We start from the raw sequence: 6000 nt of genomic DNA, 5'->3' as shown, positions 1-6000 counted from the left end.
CTACTACAGACTAAGAGAAAGGAAAAACTATTTTAAAGGCTCAAGGAAAGAGGAATTCTTTCTAAGTGATTTACTCTAGGAAATAAAGTAATATTTTACACTCTGCTTGACATCAATAAACTGGAGCTAAAAGGCCAAGATGTCAAGACAAAGAAAATGAGATTTAGAGGGAGCAGATGGCATGAATAAGGACTGTGAGAAAGAGAAGAGGAACTTAACTGGAAATAGAAAAGTGAACATATATAATGGAGCAGTGAAGGGTAGAAGAGAGCATATGGAAAGCTGGGTCAGTGACATGGAAGAGAAATAAGGAGGCACACCTTAGAGAGTGGAGGTTCAATGATGAGATGGAGCTGAGGATGTTGCTCATCTGGAGAGTGCCTGCCTAGCATTCAAGGGCTCCAGTTTTATCTCCAGCACTGAATAAATTGTCCATGGGTGAAGGTGGAAGCAGGGGAATGAGAAGCGTAAGGTCATCCTTGGCTACATGCCTATGAGTTCAGGGCCAGAGTGAACTTCATGAGACTCTCAAAAATGAGGGTTGGTGAAAGATATTTATATTATTATTAGACACTGAGAGAAAAATGTAAGGGATAATCTTGAATCCTTATCTAGTCACTGGTGTGACTGTATAGAAGCTAGGTGGCATGGTAGTGAAGAATACATTCTAGTTCCACCATGGCTTACTGTATACTGGTTTGGAAGTCACTGGATTATTTTCTGACCTAGTTGCAAGCAGTGAAGTGGCACTAATAGTAGCCATCTCAGAGGCTGCTTCAACAGGTTGAATGAGCCTAGACAAGAACAGAGTGGATATGTTCAGCACATTATTACTTCTTGATTACTTAGATATTTCGCTCTGTTCCTCGTTTCCTCCTTTTGACTCAACCACAAGGAATACTTTGGTATTTAAACTGGAATTGCAAATACTTTTGAAAGTCAACACATAAGCAGAAATACATTAGAAATGGACTCAGTTTATGAAAGTAATATGGCTAGAACTTAAAAGTGAGAGAAGGATCTGGGTACAGTAGTATATAACTGCAATTCTAGCACTTGGAAAGTAGAAGTGGGGGGACTGGGGCTTGGGGACAGCTGGCATTGCATAGTGAAATCCTGTCCAAATAAATAAGTAAATAAAGAAATAGAAAAGAAGGTATATAAAGAGGCTGTGGATGGGGCAGTGGTTTTACTATATTCCAGGTGAGAGATGAGGGTTTGAAGTGAGATGAGACTTTGAACAAACAAAAACAATGGATTTGAGAGGTAGTTTGATGGCAATGGAACAATAAAAGCAGTCCACCATCTCAAACAAGAACCCTGCACCTCACTTCTACTGCACCAGCCTAGGCTATTTCCTTAACCCCGAACCAGTTTTGTTGAACCTTCAAACTAAAACTATGATTTCTTTAACAAATGTTTTTGTCATGTTAAGGCAGAGTCTAATGTATTCTTCGTGGACCTGGAGCTGGCTGAGGTCTAGGCTGATCTTTAAGTCCCGTTCTTCCAATTTCCAGCTCTAGAGTGGCTGGGATGACAGGATTGTGTGCCTCTCTTACATAGGCTGACCAACTAAGCTACATCCATAAGCTATACCCAATAGCACTTCTTTTAGCAAATGCTGTCATTGTCTTTTTCACTCCCTGAGGTTCACCCTGGTGATCACTTCTACCCATGGTGGGCAGTTTTCATGTACCTTGAAACATTCCTACCTTTAGCACCTGTAACTCTGCTGAGGTGATTCTCTGGCTGTAGGAGCACAGGGGAAACCCCAGAAGTCAGTCAGTTGCCAGGGGCAACCATTAACCCATGACGGATAAATTGCTGCTCTTGCTTTTCTAACTGGTGGGATACTTCTGAGCTGTGTTCCACATCTGCTGTTGAAAGACTTAAAAATTAGCAAAGAAATATAGCCCAGAAACTGACCAAGGCTACTACTATGACTTAGTGCCTGGAATTTACCAGCCACCAGCAATTACTCCCTTATAAGGCCATAAGATAACTGGGTACCAAGAATTCCCAGATGGCCACCCTCCCAGAAGGGCTCATGAAGGAAACAGATTGCCCCACCAGCCAATGTGTCAATCATTAACAATTAAGGGTCCCTGTGAAACAAAGAGATAGCTACCATTAGTTAGCACATCCTGAGGTTTGCAGGTTTTACAACTGGTGGGGTCAGGAGGCTACCTGATTCCCAGACCTCCTCTTAAGACAAAGGGCCTCCTAGGAACCCATGACTCATGGGTTCAATGGACAGAGAGGCCAGGCCCCTCCCTAAGCTTATGGTTTTTGCCTTTAAAAACGCCTGTGCCTGGGGGACAGGACTGCTCTCTAGCCTGCATGCTGGGAGAGCCCGTTTTTACAAAAGTCTACCTTTCATTAAAGCCTCTTGCTGTTTGCATCAAGTTTCTGCCACCTCATGGTGGTTGGGGTGGCCGAAGTCTGGGAAAAGATTCTGGAGTCCTGAGCTTCCTAGAGGGCTCCTACACTGTGTCCAGCATAGCAGCCACTAAGCCTTGCATAACTGCTTTAATTTAAATCAATTAACTGAGTAAAAGGTAACAGTAACTTCTTTTCAAATATTCAACAGTCCCATGGGTTAGTTAATGACTACCAAGTAAATCATTCCCCTTGCATAGAAAGTTCTCGGTGGTACTATTCTGTACCATCTCTTTCGGCACCCTCACTTACTTAGGCTGAGCACCTCTTCATTAACCCCTTTTTAGTTTTTTCCCTTTCTTTATTTCACTTCCTCATATCCTTACCCATGACTTCTTTTCCTTGTGCTGGTATAACTAAATATTTGAGATGGGGTAATTTATAAACAATATGAATACGTTTCTCATATTTCTGGAGGCTGGGAAGTCCAAGTTCAAGTCTCGTTCTTTCTCTGATGAGAGTCTTCTTCATACCATACAGGAAATAACTGTGTCTTCTTATATGGTGGATGTGGAAGAGCAAAGAAAGGGGGGAAATATTGTCCTCACATGGCAGAAGGGTAGATAAGAACGAACTAATGCATTCTTATAAAGTTGCCATTTATCCTATATATGAGGGCAGCTCTTTCATGATTTACTTAGCTATTAAAGGCCCACCTATGTACATGATCACACTGGAAGTTCAACACACTGAAACCACTCCATTCTGCTTTTTAGTGTCACTTCCCAAATTAGCTTCATAATATCAAATACTTGCCTCTGGGTTTATCTTTTAAGGTGAAAGACCCCCGAAGGGAGACCCTCACTCAAATCTCAGGAATAGCGCGCACCCAGTGAGGCACTGAGACCGGACTTGCTGCAATCACACGAGGAAGTTTATTGAAAAAGGAATTGAATGAGATCTCAAGCCAGCATGCTGGGGTCAAGGCTCAGAGGAGTTCGACCCCGACCCAAACTTGTGACAAGCTTATAAAGGCAAAAACCATAAAGGAGGATTTTATATTTGGGGGGTCACCATGACATTAGGAACTGTATTAAAGTGTTGCAGCATTAGGAAAGTTGAGAACCACTGCTCTAAGTGGAAGCTGGGATGTGCCACAGGTTCCCTAAGAGGAAGGTTAGTTGATTGCAGGTGGTTGCAGCAAGTTCACACATATTTAAAGGTCATTCCATGCCCCACTGGGAGAGAGATGGGAAAGAGAACAACATAAGTGTGTGTGTGTGTGTGTGTGTGTGTGTGTGTGTGTCCCACCACGGAGCCCCCAAGGTGACAAGCCCATGTTCTTATAGACAGCTAGTAATTTTTACTCTTCAAGGTATCCTAACAAAGAGAAACAGGAAAAGGAGGATGGATACTGTTAATGGATGTGTTCTATATCCCAAAGTGTGTTTTGTGGACAACTCTGCTTAGCAGACCCCAAGGCTAGAGCTTACACCTACTGAATCAGCAGGTGATCTCACTCCATTGTCTGTAGGAATGAATACACCCTCACTCCTACAGACAATGGCATCCTCCATCTAGAGGCAATTCATTCTAATTATCAGGCTCTGAAGTTTGAGGTAGCAAGTCTTCCAGAAGTTAACAATGCTATTTTGGGATCACCCATATCTAGCCTGCTTAATGAACATTATGACGAGAACATAAAATTTTTTTCATCTCACACAGAAAGACTTTATCCACATTCTCTATTTCATGTCTCACTTCTGGACTTGCTTTGTTTTCATTTAAATTATATTCAAATCCCACTTCCATTAGTGTTAATTTGATGGATTTTCTAACATTCTTTAATTCTTCACCAAGTGGCTTCTGCCCTGTATCTCCCCCTGATGGGTTCATTTTGCTTTGCCTAGGAATGTCTTTTGATTATTGGCCAGAATGAGAGTGAAATGTTTCATGCCTGGTGATTAAATTTTCACTTGAAACATGTGTAGATAGAATATTGTTTACAGATATTTATTTCTCCAGCATTGGTTGGAGAGAATAATTTGGTTTCTCTAGCCTGAGCTACCAGGAAACTATTTGACTCTCAATTAGTGGTAAGATGGGGACAGAGATGATATGACTTCTTAGGATTCTGAACCCCTGAACATATAAGTGTCAGAGGTTTCAATCTACCGAGATTACCTGATATGTAGTTGTTTTTGACAAATGCAACACTATTAAGATATTGACTGGTCATTGTCTCCTGCTGAAGAGTCCAACCTAAATCATTCCCTCTGTATTCAAGTATCAGTTGTCTTTATCCTTCCTACAGTACCAACACCCCACTAATGCCATCACTAACTCACTGGAACCCAGACTGCAAGGTGGGGATAGAGAGATGGCTCAGCTTGGTAAAGTGCTTACTCTGCAAACATGAGGATCAGAGTTAGGTTTCCTAAAACCCACACAAAAAACTGGCATGGCAGTGTATGTCTAAGTTATTCTAAGGTTGAGGAGGTAGAGAGAGGAAACTGTGGCTTTCTGGCCAGTCTATTTAAACCAGTGAACTCAGCTTCAGTGTTAAGCGCTCTCTCTCTCTCTCTCTCTCTCTCTCTCTCTCTCTCTCTCTCTCTCTTCTCTTTTTCAAAAAAAGAAAAGTGAACTACAATGAGAAGGCACTCAATCGGACTTTGATCTCTACACACACAGACAAACACACACACACACACACACACACACACACACACACAGACACACACACACACACACACAAATCCAGGCCTGTGCTCTAAGGCTTTAAAGCCAGCTTGACTTCTATTGGGTGCATTGGTATACAAATTGCTAGGTATCCTCTCTGCAAATATCCAGTCATCTAACTACCCAGCTTTTGAGGAATAGTCACATATTCAGATAAAGGCCCCAAATCGTAGTCTGAGTCCAGTCTGGGTTGACTTTGAGATGCTGCGCTCAATGGATGCAAAATTTCTTTTGTGAAGGAGTGACAGCATCGGATGTCAGAAAAGACAGAAACAAAATTCTTGACTCCTAATCCAATGGCCTGATTGGTCTCCATACCATGTTCATTTCTGATTTCTCTTTAATCTCAGTTGCAATAGATACTCAGAAAATCTAAGGTGGGAAACCAGGGAGGTGAGACATCTCACTTCCCTCTTCTTTGGAGATGCCTTTAGGGCCCCCTAGTGGCTGTTTTAATACCTCCAGTTTTCTTTTATCCTTCCTTCCTTCCTTCCTTCCTTCCTTCCTTCCTTCCTTCCTTCCTTCCTTCCTTCCTTCCCTTCCCTCCCTTCCCCCCTCTCTCCCCCCTTTCTTTCTTCCTAGATTTATTTATTAATTACACATATAGCATCCTGCCTGCATGTATGCCAGCAGGCCAGAAGAAGGCGCCAGATCTCATTACAGATTGTTGTGAACCACCACGAGGCTGCTGGGAATTGAACTCGGTGCCTTTGGAAGAACAGCCAGTGCTCTTAACCTCTGAGCCATCCCCGGTTTCTTAAGATTAGTGCTGTATGACCCAAAAGAGGAGAAAGAAGAGAGAAGAGAGAAGATAGAGTGAGTGTGGTGTGTGTCTGTGTGTGTCAGACTTTTCAGTGACGGGTGCAATGTTGGTGTGAGGAT

This window comes from Cricetulus griseus, chromosome 3 (assembly GCF_003668045.3).
Source record: "Cricetulus griseus strain 17A/GY chromosome 3, alternate assembly CriGri-PICRH-1.0, whole genome shotgun sequence".
Taxonomy (NCBI): domain Eukaryota; kingdom Metazoa; phylum Chordata; class Mammalia; order Rodentia; family Cricetidae; genus Cricetulus; species Cricetulus griseus.
The sequence above is the reverse complement of the archived record's forward strand: the minus strand, read 5'-3'. Positions refer to the sequence as shown.